The sequence below is a fragment of the Fringilla coelebs genome (genome assembly GCF_963513975.1).
Source record: "Fringilla coelebs genome assembly, chromosome: 2".
In the NCBI taxonomy this organism is placed as follows: domain Eukaryota; kingdom Metazoa; phylum Chordata; class Aves; order Passeriformes; family Fringillidae; genus Fringilla; species Fringilla coelebs.
Genome location: NC_140029.1, coordinates 98,463,325 through 98,476,979, shown reverse-complemented (window position 1 = coordinate 98,476,979; position 13,655 = coordinate 98,463,325). Strand labels below are relative to the sequence as shown.

Genomic DNA, 13,655 nt, shown 5'->3' with positions numbered 1-13,655 from the left:
ACAAAATAAAACAACCTTTAAAATGAGGTTCATGTATACTGTCAAGTGCATACATCACTTATATTGCTCAGTGATTACCTGCTTTGACAGGATTTTAGAAATGAAGAGGTATGAGAGGGTCCGTGGTGTGGTGCTATTAATATGGGTAAAAAATCCAGGACACAAGGCACTAATAGCACTAATACTGACATGTAAGAAACTATACCATGGAAGTTTTAACTGTCTGGATTAGGCCTCTTACTCTTACCAGCAACTGTTTATGCATACTGAAAAGATGCTGCTTACCCACTACTGCAAAGCACTGCACAGCCTGGAAATGATAGAAGGAAGCTCTGCCTAAAAATTAGGCCAACCTTTTTATATGTGACTAATGAAATGTGTGTGCCTTCACTTACCAGTGTCCCAGCCTCTGACACCTGACGTGCACCTGACTTCCAGTGGAGGGATGGTCAGCTCTGACCTCTTAGCAACGAAAACGAAATACTGAAGCAGAATGCAATAATTACAAGAATATATTTATGCTGTTATTTTTATATTATTCAGGCGCCGACAAACCCACCCCTGCTTACAACAAACAAGAGGGTGGGGCATTTACAACACTTTTGTCACATCTTAAGAAAAAATGTGCAGGCTAATTTTAAAATGCTTTCTCAGAAACATGGATACAATTTAGTTTTCTAATATGAGCTTATACTTTACTGCACTGCATTATTCAGACATAAGAAATATTATTTCATGGTTATTTAACATAATTCTGCCATAATGAGAAAAGGGGTTGGGGAATGACAGAAGAGTAGACAAGCCATGGAAAGATGCTGAAATTAACCATATTACATTGGAAAAAAGTTCAGGACTGAGAACATATGGAATAAACTCTGCAACATCCTTAGATGTGCAAAGTCATAATGAAACACAAACATTGCTCTCATATTGGAAAAAAAAAAAGACTACATTTCCATTGTTATTGTGACTATTATTTTTTAATTTACTATTATTTCTTAATTAATTATTAAATGAACTTAACTATTATTTTCTTATTAGAACTACTGGTTTTTTAATATAACAATTGCTGACTGGAAGTCAGCATCCCGTCTGGAGACAGAGCCACGCAAAAAGTTAGTTCTTCATAACTCTAAGAATAAATCTCATGTCTTCTGACTAAAAACCGTGAGGGTCTCATGCTGCATATATTCAAGCCCTCACGAACATTAATACACGGGGTCAGTGTAAGCAGTATGGTTCCACACTGTGTTTGATTTCTGTAGCGGTAGGGAGCTTCTCCCAGAAAGTTAGACTACACTTCCAACACCCATAAGCACAATCGCCATGCAGCCACACAAAAGCTGCTGGCCTTACACTGTCGCTTTGTGCATATCAGCCCGTCAGCCACAGAAATTCTCAAATGAATTTCACATCCATGTGTTTGGTACGGTCCGCGAGGTGCAGGGCAGAGGACCGGGCAGGACACGGAGCGTGGCGCGGACCCCAGCGTTATACTCGGCTACTTCTGCCAACAGAGCGGTCTCTATGGGAAGCCAATGTGAAGCCGGCCGTGCTGTCGATGCTGGCCCGGTGAGGGCCTCTCCGCCACGCCTGGGCGAGGATTCCTACGGCAGGGGGCACCGCCCGGAGCTCCGCCGGATCCTGGCGCGGCGCCGCTGCCTGAATCCCCCTCGCCGGGTCAGGGGACAGCGCCGGCCCGGTCCGTCCGCCCGGGGGCCGCGGGGGTGGCTGCCCGTGTTTACTGCCCCAGCAGGGGCTGCGCGGATGCGCTGCTGTCTCCCGTAACTTCTGGCTCGCCGTGCCGTGGCCTCTGAATGAAACTCGCCAAACTCGGCCGAGTGAGTTATCGGGAGGCTGCTCGGGGTGCGCCGGGCCGGGCCGAGCCCGCACCCCGCTACCCCGCGGCACTGCCCAGGGCAGACGTAGTTTACTCTCGCGGCGCTGCCCGAGCGGCAAATGGAAGTGGCTGCCGGCGCTGTGGCCGGCACTGCTCCGCGCGGCCCCAGGCGGCCCCCGCTCCCTACCCCGCTCCGGCACCGCCGCCGGGGGCTCCGCGAACCCTGCGAGGGGCAGCGCGGCGATCTTTGTGTGAGTGTGTGCGGGGAGTGTGTGCGCCAGCGGCTCCCTCGCGGGCCGCGGGTGTAACGGCAGCGCTGAGTGGCCGGCGGGCCCGTCGCTCAGCGCGCCGGCCAATGGCGGGGCGCCTTATATCGCGGGGAGTGTTGTGGCGCTGCCCGGGTTGCATGGCTCTGTGTGGAGCCGCGTTCCGCGGGCGCCGAGGCGGAGGGGCTGCGCTGCGAGCCGCGTCCGGCCCAGCGGCGCGGTGCGCACCCCGCCGAGGTGAGTGCCCCCGCCCGCAGACCCGCACCGGGCGGGCGGAGATGGGCAGCGGCAGGGAGGGAGAGAAAGGGAGAGGGGTGCCCTCGCCCCACGCTTTACGCTCCGCGCCCCAGCGGCGGAGCAGCCCCCCGCACCCCTCCTGCGGCGCTGGCGGACGGGAGGGAGGCGCGGAGCTTCCCCTGCCCGGCGCGGCGGCTGCCGTGGCTCCCAGTCACTTTTCCTCCCTCTTGCCAGCCCTGCCTTCGTTTTGAAAGTTTGGGCAGCGGAGGACGGGTGGGTTGGTGCCGCCAGCCCTCCTCCCCGCCGGCAGGGTAGTAGTGACCGGGGGTATGTGTCGGGGAGGGGGCCAAGTGGATCGCGGTACAGCGCAGGGCATTTAAAACACCAGCGAGCTGAGCCCGAGAGGCGGCGGGGGTAGGCCAGCCAGTGCCAGGCTGCGTTTGAAACCAGGCACCTCTCGCCGCCACAGAGAGAGGCAAGAGCAGCGGCGGAGAGAGGAAGGGGAAGAAGGGCGAGCAGGAGGAGGGATGGCCACCGGCCGCCGCTCGGTGCGTTCCTCCGGGGGGACTTGACAGGGAAATCGCGGCAGACAGAAACGAAACTTCATCCCGAGGGGCGGCGAGGCGCGGGGGAGAGTGCGCGGATCGGTATCGGCTGCCGCCGGCCTGGGGGGCTCCGCGCCGCCGGGAGAAAGGGCGGGGGGGGGGGGGGGATATAAAACCGGAGAGGGGGAAGCAGCCGATCCAGCGGCCGCACGGGGAGCGGGAGGAAAAACCCCGGCGCCGACCCCGACAACAACAGCGGCGGCCGGGCTCGGCCGGAGAGTTGGGCTGTGCGTTTTCCGGTAGTCATCGGCGATGCACTCGGGGCGGCGGCGGCCCCGGTGGGCAGCGGGGGGGCGGGCGGGCGGGCGGCCCTGCCGGAGTTTCGCGTGGATGCGGGATTATGTTGTGTCAATAAGTTTAAGGTGGAGAGGGAGGAAGGGAGGGAGGGAGGAAGGCGGGCGGGGGCCGGGGGGAGGTGGCGGCAGGCCTCGGCCGCGCGAAGTCCTATTTCTGAAGGTAAGTTGTGACATTGGGTGGTCGCGATGACAGAAAACTTGGCGAGGGGCGTCTTGGGGAGGGGGCGGCTGCCTCGGGGGGGTCTCTCCCGGCCGCCGAGAGCCGGATGGGTGCTCCGCTGTTATTTGCTGCTGCGAGATCGGGTCGCTGGTAAATTACAGAAAGCAGCCCTCCTCCTCCTCCTCCTCCTCCCCCCGCTCCCCGCCAGGCGCTTCGCTCTTCCTCCTCTCGGGTTTATTTGCAATGTATGAAACTTGCATGGATGTGAGGACAGCCGATCCAGTGTGGGTTTGCGAGGAGGAGGAGGACGGGGAAGGAAGGGTTGGAGGCAGGGGAGAAGGAGGCAGTCGCGTTAATCCCGGGCGCCGCACGGCAGCAGGTTTGCGTTAGGAATATCGGTGGCAGCCCGCTGCCGCTGCTGAATGAGGAAGGTAAAACGAAGCGATGCGAGAGCCGCCGAGGCGACATGCACGGCGGCGGGGCGAGAGGCACCGGCAGGCGGCTGCCCGCCCCCTCCCTCCCTGCCTGCTGCCTCCTCCCTCCCTCCCCGCCGGGGCGGGGAAGGACCGTGCCCGGGTCTCCCCCGCTCGCCGCCAGCCGAGCCGGGGGGCCGCGGGGCTTTAACCGTGTGCGGGGCGGATTCGCCACTTTTTCCGGGGGAGGCCCGCGGTTAAAAGTTTTCTGCGGAGGTGAGTGTGTGCGGGGAGGCCGGGGCGCCGCCAGGCCGGCGGTGGTCACTCGGGCCTGGGGCGCCGAAACCATTGCCCGTCCTGCTGGTGACACGTCCAAGTCCCGCAGCCCGGCGGGGCGGCGGAGGGGCCCGGCTCGGCCGCCGGGGCAGGGACGGGGTGCCGGTCTCCATGTGGGCTCTCCCGGCGGCGGCACCTCCTCCCCGGTGGCAGCGGCGGCGGCAGCAGCGGGATCATCGCCCGGGCCCGCGGGGAGGAGGAGGGGAGCAGCAGGGAGGTGTTTGCTGCCAGCCTGCCTCGCCGGAGCCCGCCGGGGAGGGCAGCTGGGAGGGCCGGGGAGCCCCCCTCGCCGCCGCCCCTTCCCTGCGCGCCCGCCCGCCCCCAAAGGTGTTGTGCAGACTTTTCCCCCGGGAGGGTGAGATTTATGCGCTGCATTATTGCTCCTCTCCTCCCCCCTCAAAGCAAGATGGACTCTCTCGTCTCTCTCTCTCACTCACTCTCTCCCTCTCTCTCGTTCTCTCCCCCTCTCCCTGTGTCTTGTCAGCCTTCAAGATCGACATTTTGTAACTAGGATGCAAACTTGATGGTGACCGGGGGCGGGGGGCGAGGAGGGGAGACGGGAAAACCCTGGGTCACGGCGGTCTTTCTCCATATTTAATACCTTTTCTTTCCACCCCACCCCGGAGCCCGGATTCCGGTGGCCCTACACTTTGCACGGGCGAGGGTGGGCGGAGGGCGGGCGGCGGCTGCGAGCGCCGCTCCCCCCGCGGCTGCCGGGGGTCGCTCCCCGCGGGCTGCGGTGGCGGAGGGGCGGCTGGGCGGCCGCAGCACTCCGGGCGACTCGCCTGGGCTCTGCCGGGGGGCAGCGGGCATTACCTGAAACTGTGCTCCAGCCTTGCAGCCTTCGTCCGTCGCTCTGTCTGTCTCTTTCGCCTGGTGGATCTCGTACCTGCGGTCTGGCGGCTTATTCTTGTTGTTAATTTTTGCGTTGTTTGGCTTATCCACGCGCGGGGATTGATCGCTCACTTGTGTAAGTTCCCGGGGGTTATTGTGATGTATGCCTTCTTGCAGATGGTGGTCAACTTTCTGTCTTTTATTTTGATAATACATGCGAGTATTACTGTGTGTGCGTGTAAATAATTACGTGATGCATCTCTGTGTGTATGCATGTGTGTCTGTGTGCGCTCATAAACATGCATCCGTGTGAGAGAGAGAGAGGAAGAACAACCCACCCTGCTGATGCACACTCAGATGATTTGCTCCATTTGCCCACTCCTAATGCCCTCTAAAGACACGGTGCATCTTTTGTTTGCTCCTTACTGTTTCCTGCGACTGTCATCTTGTTTTAATGACAGCTTAGCTGGGATGGGGGTGAGGAGGAAGCAAGTTTCAAGTTTTGGGATCTCTCCTCTTGTTGGTGATGTGGTGAGTTGCAATATTGTAAAATCATGGTGTGCTGATGATGTGCCTTTATTTGATACTTTATAGGTCACTATCACATGACAAAGGCTTTGAGACAGCTTCATCTTCGTCTGTCTGTAGTTTCCATTCGCCTTCCTGGGTAAGTATGTGAACTGTACACATGAAAAAAGAACTTGGTTGTTGTTGATATGATGGAGGTCCTTGTGCTGTCACTTTTTATGAAGAAAATGCTTGCTCTGGTTTTAGCACCTCAGAAAACATGTCTTCTCCAGGTGCTAATACCTACTGCTAGAATACAAAGTTTGTGTGTAAGGGTTCCTCCAAGTAACCTGGAAATTAAAAGGTTGTGCATATGGAGAGCTCTCGTCGCTTATTTTTTTTTAGTGGTATTTTTTTTCCCTTAAACTTTGTAAAGACAACCAGCTGATTGACTTAGGGCAAAAGTTTTAGACCAAAGTAACATTAGAATATGCAAAGTGCAACACACAGGTCGAAAATGTAATGAGCATGTAAAGTCCTTTTAAAATTCAGTGGTAGAAAAGTATGAGAATGTAAACTGAATAGGTTATTAGAAAACTCTGAAGGTCAAGAATCAGTGACAAGTTTAGCAGAACTGTAATGCTGATGCAACCGGAGTTTGTTCAGTTTTAACACGTAAACTGAAGCTAATTAGAGTTCCATCCATGCTCATTCTGTGTTACTGGTTTTACTTTTGGCATTGATGAATGCAGATACCAATCAATTTGAAATATGTATCTTAGGGACTAATTTACTAGTATTCCTAAGTTTTCAGGTACACAGCAATGTTTATTTTTAATCTGCATGCTGAGAAAAGTTATGATAACTTTTCAAGGGTTTGACACCTTTTAAGCTGAAGTGGAAGTGGTAGTTTAAAGAAGAGGTTCTAAATTTTTGGGGTCACATTTAAAAATGACATAAAAGGAGTGGCATTTGGAGCCCTTCTGATACAATTGCCTGTGGTGTCACTGACCTGCGTTTGGCCCAAAATGGGAAGTGGGAGGTAGCATATCTTCTTGGTACTATTCTGCACATAATTAAAAACAAGACAGGACATGTATTTGGGGTAAGCTGAGTACTCATAAATGCAAATGATTGATAACATACTCCTGACCTTTTACAGGCAGCATATAGCAGACATAGGGTAAGTGATGGTCCCAAGCATGCTGACTTGAAGGGGGCTGTTGGGAGCAGCTGTTCTGGTATGATATTATAACCACAAAGCTAATGTAAAGGCTGGGGTAACCACTGTGGGCAGCTGGTTTGAAGGGAGAATTCTGCTGTTCTCCAGTTCCTGCAGATTTACACTCAAATTTCAGGTTTTCAGATTTTGTATGTGGTGTGGTTAGTTTGTGCAGGTCTCAGAGTATAAACACCAAATTCCATTACTGAATTTTTTGTGACAGACTAGTTGCATAGGAGAATATTGCTTTTGGTTTTATAGCATAACTGACACGGATTGTGTTCTGTGAAGAGTAATTGTTGCAACAATTTTTTCCAGGTAAAAATGCATGTGGAAATTCAAAACTGGCAGATAGGCTTCAAAATGTCGATCAGGGCTGAATACAAATGTTCTGATTTCTGAACTTAATTTTCTGTGTTTTCAGTTAAGAGTCACATGAGAGTGCTGTAAGTGCTAAGGACATTTTCTTTATTTCAAGTAATAGTAAAGGATACTGAACAAGAATAGCTCAGAGACCTTGACTTGGGTCTTGAGTCATTACCTGGTTTTAGTTTTGTTATGAAGTCTTTTGGATGCATAAAATGTTGATCTGGCAGTGAAGTGGTGATCGTAATCTTCCCACACTTGGAGAGAAGTGGACCTTGGTTTTGTGCATCGTGCTAAATGCATGTCTCACCTGATGTTGAACTGGCTTGAGCAAAGAAAAGGCTAGGGTATTGTTTTTACGAAAAAAGCATAATAGGAGCTTTAGAGGAAGAGAAGAAATACATTTCCTTGTAGCTTAAAAAAAAAGGCAATGAAAATAATGTGCCTGGTTAAGATGAGAATAGAGATGGTGTTAGGTTTGTCCATGACTAGAAATCTCCATTTACTTTAGGGAGCTTTTATTTTGGTAAAAGGGAAGATTTCTTTTATTACGTAGTTCTCACTAAAGTAACTGTTCATGGCTGGATTTTAGTCATTCAGTCTTGACATACAGGAGTTCTGATTTGCTTGGTGAGTGCCAATGCAGGGCTGGTGTGTCACAAGATAGAAGGTACTTTGCTGCTTTGCAAGGGGCCTTGTGGATGCTTCAAAATTTTGCCCAAACTCTCAAAAGTTTGTTGCACACTACTGTCCCTCTTGGCACAACAAGCTGATAAACCGTGTCAAGCAGGCATGTAATTTAGCAGAAATGTAGCTGGTTTCTGTGTGGAGGTAAACTCAAGAGTATTTAAGAAGCTTGCCCTTGACCCTTTGGAATTCTTTGGGGGCTGCTTGGTGTAAGCTTATTGCCTGCAAAACTTCCATTGGCTTCTGCAGGAGGTTTATTTAGGAAAGGCGTGTAGGAGTGATGGTGAGAGGAATTTGTCCATGCTTATTTTTCCCTTCAAGGAAGAAAACCTTTCTCTTTCATAGCTGTTGTGTGAATAATTGAAGATATTAAATGTCAGTTTTCCACATAAAATATCAGAGGTAATCATGCCATTATTTTATAACTAATGTTTTTCCTGTTCATCCGGAATGCTCTTAATACACTTTGTTCGTAAATTAGTGGTTCTGTAATTGGCAATCCTGTAAGCATGTGAGTATCTTGAAGCAGATGACAAGTCTTGTTAGATTCACTGGTATGATTGCTCGCATTCAGAGCTTAAAGTTCTTCCAGGTTGCTGCCACTCATGGTCTGGGGGCTGAGGATGTGCAGTGTCTCTGGAGCTCACGGACATGGCATTAGCCAGGGCAGTCCTCTGGCACAGAGCTGGGGAAAGTGGTTTGAAGAGAGGAGAACTTGACTGAGTGAGCTAGGACGAGGTGCTCTTCCACCAGACGTGGTGGTGGAAAAGGTGCAGGTAAGGTTGATGAGACCTGTGGTGTGCAAGGCTCTGCTGTGTTGTGAAGTTTGTAAGTACACCTGCAGTGAAATTTGGATGCCTGGGAGGTGAAACACTGCTTTGCTTTCAACAGTACATGGCTTGTGTAGTGTTCAGATCCCCCTCTTTATCCGAAGGCGGTTCCTTGGTGGAGGAAGGTACTATAAATTAAAATTGGAGCTGAAGTGAAACTCTCATTTTAATTTTTGAGTGTGTTGCAGGCTGTCTTTGGCAAGTGATGTAGTCAAAACCAGAAGCTGCTTTCCAAATTTTGGACCCAAGTTGGACTTCCTGTGCCCTGTCGTGATGATGGCCTGCTGTGACCACCAGTGGAATTAGCAGCACAGCTTTGGCCTGCTGATGGCTTCCAAGGTCTTTACTTATAGAAGCACAGCCATGTGTCCCTTGGTCACTTCTAAATTGAGAGTGACAGTACTTCCCTGTATCATTACATCATATGGCACCTGTATATTGGGACCATTTTCATGAGTGATTTAAGTTTTTCAAAGCAGTATAGGTACTGTTGTAGCTTAATGTAAATTTCATGATTTATGTTTTCATTATTATTTAGGGGTCTGTAAAGCTGGATTGAACTTACTATTATATGTACTTCAAAATATTCTTGAGAAGAAATAGGTTAAAGTCATCCTTCTAACTTCTATAGTGTTCTTTCTTCTCCTTGTACCATGTTTCTCCCTTTCCTGAGGCATTGTTGCCAGAAGCCTTTTTGTTCCGTTTCATGTCAAAAGATTATTAGGGCTTACTTCCTTTTTATTATTTTCGTTTTGCTTTTTTTAAGATCAGTAATGATACAGTGTTTCTCTCTGAGAGTAATGGGGTGAGTGTGGTTCTGGTGGACATGGGAATTTCACAAAAGTCTCCTACAGTTTTGGATAGTTTTGGAAAGGGTAATATCTGAACCAGCCTAAGGATTACTCTGAATTTAAAAATGGCTTGATGGGCTGCTGTTTTGCATTGCTTGAAAAAGAAAAAAGCACATACTATTTTCTCAATAATAGTGATATTATTAATAACTGGTGGCTGTGGGCTTTGCCTTATTTATGTACTTCTGTCCTGTTTGGTGAAGTACACAAGCCATACTGTAATCAGACACCTCAAGATCAGGAACAATCGTTTTTTTCCCAGTTTTAGGCATCTGAGATGAAAAGCTGCGAAGGAGCGTAGGCTTTCCTGCAGTCACTTAGCAGGTTAGCAGTAGCAGGCAATGGAATAAAATCTGCATCTGACTCCTTAGTTTTGTGTCCTCTCCCTTTCTCTGAAACTTTCCTGGTAAGTGCTTGTCTTGAGATGTGAGTAGACTCACTGAATTCTGTGCCACTTGGACATCTTCTGCCAATACTCCACTTTCATTCATAATGCTGTTTAAAAAAAAAAATCCCACCTTCAGAATGTTGTGAAGTTACTGACTTACAATTTGGTTATATTTATTGTCAAGACAGTGTAAAGTAGGAGGAGAGCTTACTTAGGAGCTTTTGCCAGTAAACATGATATTTAAACTGCTGTTTATTGCAGTATTTATTACCCCTATTTATTTAACACTAACTTGGTAAAGTTAATGCAAGGAAGAAAGTGATTCTTCATAGTTTTTAAAATGTGATTAATGTGAAATAGTTCTTCACAATTAAATTATTTTTTCATATTCATAATATAATGCAAAATGACAACTAATTTTCTTACAAAGCATGGAATTGACAGAAGCAACTACTTTGGCACTCTGGCAGTATTGTGATAGGGTAACTTGCTTACTGTACTTTTATTTCTAGAGACGGTAAACATATTTAAGATTTGCAGATTTGCTGTTTACCGGTGTTTTGTTACTCAAAATCAAAATTTGATGTAAAAATTGCCAGTGTATTTGAGGAGTAAAGTACACTTTACTTAAAGCCTGGGTGTAGACCTCTCTATAATGTTCTCACAATGGTAGCAGTGTTTTATTATTTCTAATATTTATAAATTTAATTACCTAAAAAATGAATCAACAAAGAGGAAAAGCATGGTTTTGACACTTTACAGTGTTCGTGCTTTTTCCTTTATAGCACACAAATGCATAATGTAATAGCAAGTCCTTATGAGCATGGACAATTCAGCATGTGAAAATAAACTAGCTTCAGGCATATATGAGTACAAAGAAACCTAGTACAACAACATTTCAATTTTTAGCAAGGGGAAGGAAAGTTAACAGGATTTTATGAGGCTACACTAAGAAAATCAGTTGCTTAGGAAGCATGGAATTTTTATTGTCAGAAATCTTTCACGTGGGTGTCTCTAAATAAGACATTTTATAAAATGTAGCAAATGCTGAAAGTAAAGCAGCATTTTATTGACCCTTAATGTCACAGAGCCTCATTCAGCAAAGATAAAAATAATTCAGTGGACTTGCACAACATGGGATCTATGGAACTTAATGCAAGTGGAAGCTCTCTTGACAAGAAGCTTATCAAGTCCTGTCTACACCTTCCCTTTCTGAGGGAAAGTGGGAAGGTGTCTTCCCTCTGGCTGTGTGGTGTTTTGTTTGAGGGTTTATCATGTTTTCTTTCTGAAAGGCATTATGTGTGTAGCAAATTGTCTGCTTGGAGACGTTGTGGAATGCCCCTAGCTGCTTCCTGGCTGTGGGATCGCTCTCCTCTTACACAGGTGTAGCAACAGAAGATTTCTGCCACCCTCACTCCTGGGAGGAGCTTTGTCCTGTGCTTCTGAAACGCCAAGGTCCCTGGGGCAGGGTTAGGCACACACATTGAAAGCCTGCTCCTCGGTTCTGTTCATGAGAACTGAGCTGGCCTCTTGCAGGGTTCATGTGAGGAAGACTGGAACCTGGTCCTGTGCACTGGTGAGCTGGGCAAAGGATTGGTGACTGTACCGTGTTGCTGAGTGTCAGGCATTGTTTCAGTGTTTGATGGCTTTCAACCAATACCTTTTACTTTGTTCCTCAATATGTTTTTTCTGCTGGCTACATAAGGACTTTTAAACTTTAAACCTTGTTAGAAGTTGTCTTTTTCTTTCGAATATTTTGGTTTTGATTTGTACTCATGCCTTGCACAGTCAAGAGGTACCCAGCAATGGGAGTAGGGAAAGCATGTCACACAGTAATAGTTAGGATTACATCTCTTGCAGTAGAATAGTACACCTTCACTCTGCAGCCTCTGTGTTCTTCTATGAAACAAATAATTCTAAGTTTTTGTTTGTGTATGTGAGAGAATGCATTGTTTTGTGGTTGGCAAAGCAATGTTTAGGAGACACTTCAAGAGAAAATTGAAGGTGAAGCTGGATAAAGAAAAGAGATGGATATGGAAGGACTGAGGGAGGACTTGATTTCTTAACCTCATTTCATTTTTGTGGGTGGCTGTGTTTGGGTTTGCTTTCCCCAGGTGGTGGTCTTTGAGCCACATCCTGCCTACAGTGAACTACAGTCAGCAGCATCATGCTGACTTATGGGGGAAGTACAGGAACATCAGTTTCTCTTAACCTCATGGCTGAAGAGCCTGATCCTACGATTGTACAGGTTTTGTCCTGAGCAAAAAGCCAGAACCAGACCTCCATTAGCAGTGTGCACCCCTTTGCAAGTTTGCTGGCTGAATTTCTGGTGGCCTGTAATTCCTCAGGAAAGCTGCAGATTTCACATTATTCTTAGTTATTGATGTGCAGACAATCCTGCCAGGGACTGCCACCTGTTGTACTCAAAAACTTCTAGGCCATCCCTGACCTGATGGTGAGCTGGGAATAGAGAGAGACATTGCTGAAACATGCCGAGTTCCTGTAAATGAGAAGAGGGTGGAAGAGCATGAAGTGTGAGAATGCCATTTGGTAGATGATAAGTCTTCTGGCATGTAAGCCATTTTGTTCAAGTATGTTTGCTTCACAACTTGGCTGTCTAGGGAAAGAAAGCATTCTGATGTACTTCAAATCAATGGACAGAGATGATAGATTTGGAAAGAAGTACCATTTTCACCTCCACTTCTTTGGTAAAGCTGTCTTCAGCTGTTCTTTCTTTTTCCAAAAGGTTTCTTTATATCCAAATTTCATGTGGAGTATTGTAAACTTCTTGCCTAGCTCAGTTCCAATCAGTCAGTGTTCCATGCCTCAACCTTGTGAGTTCCAGGGTTTAGCTCTTGTTTGAATGTATGTGTAATTCTTTTTCTTATTTAAGTTTCTTTATTTGCATTCCCTCTAATTTGTTTGAGATGCTCTTTATACATTGTGTTAAACATCAATCATCAAGTGCTCATAATGTATTTTGAAACAAATATGCAAAATTGCAGCATGATCCTGCACTGATTACAGAACTATAGCATATGAATTAATAAGAAAATAAAACCAGCATAATTAATTTCCAGCTGCTTTTGGAGAAACAGAGGTGTTTATAGGGAGAAATTTGGTGTGTGCAAACTAAAGAATGACAAAGCTGGTAGCAAATATATTAATGCAGACAATTATTCACAATTTACTTCTTCTGTTGTATTGATTAAAAATGTGTTTTAGTGCTGAAAGAGTAAGCAGAAGCTCCAGTCACAGTCTTCTGAAATAGTTGGACTAAATAAAAAGCACAAGTGTCAGAAGTAGAGCAAGGGAAGGAAGTTTTTAACTTTATTTCTTAGTGTGGAAGACCTTAAATAAGGGAAGTAAATGACAGGTAACTAAGTGTAATGGTGGAATTTGTCCATTTCTCACTACCATGAGATTTCCATTAATATGAGAAAATTGCCCATTTGTGTGTGTGTGTGTTAAACAATTTTTGAGTGTTAAGTATTTCCCTTGCATCTCTTGTATGTGCCTGTGCTTGTCTGTCTTGCCTGAGCACTATGTACCAAAGCAGCAGAGGGTAAATAAAGTCCATGGTTGAAAGTGACCCAGGTAAAATCTCACACTGTGAGCGCCCTTGCCATAGTTTGGTCCTTCAGAGTCCTTTGGAGGAAGCTCTTGAAGGGATCTGGATACTCAGTTGCCGGTTTGGAAATCACTTCGTTTGCTGCTACTCGGGGCTGGCCTGTTGCTCAGGTGGGAGCTCCAAACAAAGCTTTTGGGTCTGTGTGCCTGCGACATCTTCCTGGTTTTTAATCAGCAAAGGAAGACC

At 47.6% G+C, this 13,655-nt stretch overlaps 1 protein-coding gene across 8 annotated transcripts in view; it reads left to right on the top strand.

Moving 5' to 3' along the window:
* The first annotated feature begins 2,220 nt into the window (after positions 1 to 2,220).
* BBX (BBX high mobility group box domain containing) overlaps positions 2,221 to 13,655 on the top strand; it is a 137,794-nt gene continuing 126,359 nt past the window's right edge. For 6 of the 8 annotated variants that reach the window (XM_084200922.1, XM_084200919.1, XM_084200921.1 and 3 more), the window contains exons 1-2: positions 3,972 to 4,093; positions 5,582 to 5,654. The gene's annotated coding sequence lies outside the window, so the exon portion shown is untranslated. Of the gene's footprint in view, positions 2,344 to 3,971; positions 4,094 to 5,085; positions 5,124 to 5,581; positions 5,655 to 13,655 lie in introns of those variants that run through there. The other 2 variants (XM_084200923.1, XM_084200916.1) reach the window with 2 other exon arrangements.